Source organism: Dipodomys ordii, unplaced genomic scaffold, assembly GCF_000151885.1.
Source record: "Dipodomys ordii isolate 6190 unplaced genomic scaffold, Dord_2.0 Scaffold54, whole genome shotgun sequence".
NCBI classification, from domain to species: Eukaryota; Metazoa; Chordata; class Mammalia; order Rodentia; family Heteromyidae; genus Dipodomys; species Dipodomys ordii.
The window spans coordinates 3342909-3348781 of record NW_012267270.1 but is presented as its reverse complement, the minus strand read 5'-3'; the positions used below and the strand labels follow the sequence as shown (position 1 = coordinate 3348781).

The 5873-nt window shown below is 46.3% G+C and overlaps 1 protein-coding gene across 1 annotated transcript in view; it reads left to right on the top strand.

Annotated features, from left to right (window-relative positions):
- Kdm2a (lysine (K)-specific demethylase 2A) overlaps positions 1-5873 on the top strand; it is a 115769-nt gene that overhangs the window by 86098 nt on the left and 23798 nt on the right. The gene's annotated exons all lie outside the window — the stretch shown is intronic.

Sequence of the window (5873 nt, the reverse complement as noted above, 5' to 3'; positions counted from 1 at the left end):
AGTTTTCTGGTGGTTTATTGGAGATAGGAGTCTCACAGTCTTTCCTGACCGGGCTGGCTTTGAACCGTGATCCTCAGATCTCAGCCTCCTGAGTAACTAGGATTACAGTCGTGAGCCACCAGCGCCCGGCAACTTCGTAGTTTTTATCAACAAGAGTGTTGGGGAGCTATTTTGATGCTTTGGTCCTCTTGCTTGTCTTCCTTGCTCATGGATACATGCTACCTTGAGCCATGCTTTTAGACAGGCATTTTTACTAGTTAATTGGAGTCTTTGAGGTGGCTTTGAATATTTATACTAAGTTTTTCCGGGTCCTGGTAGCTCATGCCTGTAATCCTAGCTACTCAGGAGGCTGAGATCTGAGGATCTCAGTTCAAAGCCAGCCCGGGCAGGAAACTCTGAGACTCTTATCTCCAATAAACCACTAGAAAACCGAAAGTGGCTCTGTGTCTCAAGTGGTAGAGCGCTAGCCTTGAGCTGAAGAGCGCAGGGACAGTGCCCAGGCCCAGAGTTCATGAGTAGCTAGGATTGCAGGTGTGAACCATAATGGCATAATGGTTGTGTGTATGTGTAAGTGTGTTCATGCGTGCACATGTGTACATGTGTACCAGCTAGTCCTGTGGCTTGAACTTAGGACCTGGGCGCTATCCCGTTTTTTTGTTGTTCAAGGATAGATAGTGCTCTACCACTTGACCCATACATTCACTTCTGCTTTTTACTAGTTAATTGAAGATAAGAATCTCACGGCCATTTCTGCTTAGCGTGGCTTCAAACCATGATCTTTACATCTCACCCTCCTGAGTAGCTAGGATTATAGATAGGCATGAGCTCCTACCAGTACCCAGGAAGGAAAGATTTTTAAACGAAGTAAGCAAATTGCCCTAGATCATTCATTCTTAAAGTGCAAAGGAGATATTTAGGATTAGGATGCCTACATACTTATTTCCAGGAAGAACTCAACCAAGAACACAAAAGTATCTCAGGTAAACTATTGTAAAACTTAACATTTGTAGCACATATTACCCACCTATAATTGAAACTGCTTAGGAGGCTGAAGCAGGAAGATCACTGAACCCTAGGGATTGGACACTAGACTGGAAGACAAGGAGACCTTGTCTCAAAAGGTTTTTGTTTTTATGGGAGTCTGGTCGTGGGGCCTGAACTCTGGGCCTGGGCCCTGTCCCTCAGCTCTTCAGCTCAAGGCTAGCACTCTACCACTTGAGCCACAGCACCACTTCCGGCTTTTTCTGCTTATGTGGTGCTGAGGAATCGAACCCAGGGCCTCAAGCATGCAAGGCAAGCGCTCTACCACTGAGCCACCTTCCCAGCCCCTCAAAAGGTTTCTTATGCAGTCTCTGGCAGCAGAGCCCCAGATCTCAGAAAGTATTAAGCTACTAAATCTGTTCTAGAAACTCACTAAAACAACTATGGCATGGGGGGGGGGCTGTTTCAGTGATAAAAGCTAGATATTTATGTCAAAGCAGTGCATGTAATTTCAAGAAAAACCAAGTTACATTTGTGAGGGTGTGAACACTTACATAAATTTGGATAGAAACTGCTGCTGCTTAGGCTTCTACTCCTGCCCTGTGTTTATGTATAGGACACTGTAGATCTCTGAAGAACAACTTGTAGGCACACCTTCCTTTTCTCCTAAAGCCTAAAGAAAGCAAGAGTGCATATATTCTGTCAGCTTCACTCATCCTTAGAGGTGGGAACTCATACCAGTTGAATGGCTATCAAAGTGGCACTGAAGTGTTCGACAGGAGCCAGTGCTGGTGCCTCATGGAGTGAAAAATCAAGAATGAGGCAAGACATTTGTACTTACTGCACTTGGAGACTGAAGCTGGAGGATTTTTAGTTTGAGACCAGCCTGAGCTATAAGAAGAGACCATGTCTCAAAACAACATAAGAGAGCCAGATGTATTACATGCACCAGGTTCTGGAGGTTCTAGCCACAGTATTGGGGGGAGGGGAGAGAGGAAGAAGGAGCATTCTGATGGGCAGAATCTGTTGGAGTTGGGAGAAAACTTGTTTTAATCCATGGCTTTCTGTACCTTGTCTAGAGGTCGGCTTGGTACCATTGTCTAGGGTAAAGTACTTTGGCCTTAGGTTGTGCCTCTGCTATTTAACTTGGTCACTGTGCAAGATGGTTGCATAGCCAAGCACCAGTATCTCATGCCAGTAATCCTTGTTACTCAGGTAACTGAGTTGTGGAGGGTCTCAGTTTGAGGCCAACATGGACAGAAAGATCTGTTGAGACTCCATCTCCAAAAATAACCACCAAAAAAAAGCCAGTTTGGAGGTGTGGCTTAAGTGGCAGAGCACCATCTGAGCCAGTTTGAGGCTTTTGAGTTTAAACACTGGTACACACAAAACAAAAAGAAAAAAGATTGCTGTGTAGGCATATCTTGAATACTGGTGGTCCTTACTGCTGGAACTGAAACAGGCATCTGTTGTCGATTATCTCAGCATTGGCCCTAATGGTGCTGTTTCTGAAGGTTTTTCCAGAAACGTATATGCTAGTTCTTGATCATGGGCAGGTGAAGCAGTGCTATTCAGGGAAAGAAAAGAGAACTCTAGAAGAGCCCAGCCTACTGCCTGGTTCCTCCTCAGAGATCTAACGGAGCTATCCCAGTTTGCTGAGAGAGAGGAGAGAGAAAGAGAGGTGGGGGGAGAGAGTTCATGAGTGTTCATGTACAGAGAAGGGTAGGCGGAGAAACTGTGTTGATTGAGTATGGGGCAGCTGTTCAATGGGCGAGCTTGGGCTGCAACAATAATTGACCCTGAGGAGTAGGGTGTGGGCTGAGACAAGAACAAATATGGGCCAGGGTGCCTAAGCTCAGCTGGCACAATGGGTTAAAGTCTTCCCTTTCGCTGGCGCCTTCTAAGTCTGCTACTGGGAGCCCTCAGGGGACTGGCCGTGGGTTCTCCTATTGCGGTGTTGGAGGGAAGGAGCCTGGGCGGGGTAGCAAAGCTCCCTCCCTCAGCAGCACATCCTCCAATCGTGAGGAGAGCAGCCACTGGACACACCCCCTCCGGGTGCTGCAGCAGAACGGCTGGGCCCTCTGCCGGGCTGGCTCACTCAAGCTCAGCTCCCCCTCCTGCCATCTTCCGTTGCAAAGCATTTCTGGGAGCTGCATGTGGGTGACGCAGCAGCATTGTTCACAGGCACAGGAAGCCGCGGCTGAGCTGAAGGGCTTGAGAAGGAGCTCAGAGCACTGCACGCTGCTCTACTACCCTGACGGGTTAGAACCGGACTGCCCTGCCTTAGGTGCTCTGGGAGATTCTAGGATTTTGAAGTAAATCAGGATTTACCTAGAGGCAGAAAACCCAACTCCTTCCGTACAACTTCCAACATAGAAAACAAAACAAAGACGCTGGGGAAACTTCACCCAAGAGCCTCCGCAGCTCCAGAGCAACGAGAAACACAAGGTCAGGCGGTCGGGCGGTCGGCAAACCCTTTCTGGTTTGGGGTGTGTATAACTGTAGGGACTTTGTCTCTGCACAGAGGCGGAAGAACGGCTGCTAGGCGAGTCCAGGACTTAGTGTTACTTGTGCTGCTCTGCTGTCGTTGCACTTGTTCCCTCGCTGGTGGGATGTGCTTTGGAACTGGGTCGCTTGGCTTCGGGAAATCCTTCTCCCTTCTGCCCTGACGCCTTCAGTCCTCTTTCCCTTTCTGTGTTCTATGGGGTGTGGGCCTGTGTTTGAATCTTCTCCCAAATGCCTGGAGCTTAACTAGGCGTCAGCTTTTCCACACTCCACCCCTGCTCCCCCATCCCAAACCTCCCCTGGTGAAGGTTGGTGGCTTCTTTATATGGTTTCTCATAGGGCCTCAGCTAGAGTCTGCCTTTTTTGATGAAAGCAGTGTGTGCTTGGTTAAATGGCCCCAGTAAAATAAGGCTTGGAAGGAAATCTGCATTTCCCTCCACTCCCACACATAACCCCAGTAACTGAGCCGTGCATGTGTGAACAGCTGCCCCCCCCCCACGCTGCTAACACAGTTTCTCCGCCTACCCTTCCCTGAACACCCCCCCCCCTTACAGGTAGAATTATTAGACAGCTTTTGGTGAGCAGTAAAGTTCCTTTTCTGTTCTATCAAACAATCACAGATCTTTCTGTGTAATCTGTTTTGCTGAAAGTGGAAAGTCCCTGTTTGTGGACAGAGCTCAGTTCTCTCCGGCAGAGGAAATGGGCAGAGTCCTACTCCACGCAGTGCAAAGTGGGGGAGGGGAGCTATGCACTCAGCACACATTTTGAATGAACCTGAAATTTTCACTTTAGGGAAATTAGGAGCCTAGACTATAGCAATGTCTCACATGCTACCACACCCTGCCTTTTTACCCCCACCCCCACCCCCTCCCCGTGCAATGTGGTGCTAACCGGAGGCTCCAGTGTAGGATACCATAGCAACTTGAAGTAAATAAAACGGCTGAAATGGGATTGGTTTGGGGGAAGAAGGGAATATCTGGAGATTTGGCAGAAGATCTTGTTAAGGAACTTCTCAGGATATTAAAGTTTCTTTAGTTAAAGATAAAAAATCCTGGAATTGAAAAATCCTTTGTACAACTACTTAATAAAAGTAAATTAACATTTTAAATTACAAAATTTCAAAAATATATAGTCATTTAAGAAGTGATTCTTGCCTGTAGTTCTTGCTACCTATAATGCTGATGGCTGAAGATCATGGTTTGAAGCCAACCCAGCCAAAAAAAGTGTGAGATTCTTTTTTTTTTTTTTTGGGTCCAGTCGTGGGGCCTGAACTGTGGTCCTGAGCTCTTCAGCTCAAGGCTAGCGCTCTACCACTTGAGCCACAGCACCACTTCCGGCTTTTTTCTTTTTGCTTATGTGGTTCTGAGGAATCGAACCCAGGGCCTTAGGCATGAAAGGCAAGCGCTCTACCACTGAGCGACCTTCCCAGCACCAGTCTGTGAGATTCTTATTTCCTATTAATGACTAAAAAGCCAGAATTGGAGTTATGGCTCAAGCAGTAGAATGCCAGCCTTGAGCAAAAATGCTAAGAGATAGTGTCTGAGTTCAAACCCCAGTATTGGCATACAAACAACAACAAAAAGATTTGTCCCAAGTTGAAGATATAATTCACTAAAATGGCAGTTTCATATTGTGGTATTTTCTAATTCATCAATTGATCAGTTAAAGTCCTAAGAACTCTTGTGCCTAAGACTGTTCCTGCATAATTAAAAAGGCAAATAGCTGAATGTATATGTATGTGTTTCTAACTAAAAGGTGGGTATAATTATTTCTGTAATCAGCCTTAGATCAGTGTTGAATCAATATATTAAGGTTCTGCTGTTGTCTTATTAACACAGTGCAGTATCAGCCAATCTTTCTTGGTTTGGTTGCTTTGTTTTGATTTTCGGTGGTACTATCACAAGACAAGTACTCTACCACTTAAGTGACGCTTCCAGCCCTTAAGCTAGTCATCTTGATGTCCCTTTGCTAATATCGACAACATCACTAGCTGACATAGAAAAGTAAAGAAACAATATAAAGTTTTACTGTTCTGTACAGAACTGCGTAACAACACTTGCCACAATAGCTAGATGCTTTGATATGTTAGAGGGAACAGGCACATAATGTTAGAAGCAAAGTTGAGTTGAAGTCTTGGGGCTGGAACTGTGGCTCACGTGACAGAATGTCTGTGTAGCAAGGCTCTGAGTTCATTCCCCAATACTGCTTTTTAAAAAAACGGGGAAGGTGCCTGGAAAGGTGGCTTAGTGGTAGAGCGCTTGCCTTGTATGTATGAGGCCCTAGGTTCAATTCCTCAGCACCACAGAAGCAGAAAAAGCCGGAAGTAGCTCCATGGCTCACTCAAGTGGTAGAGCATTCACCTTGAGCTGAAGAGCTGAGGGACAGCC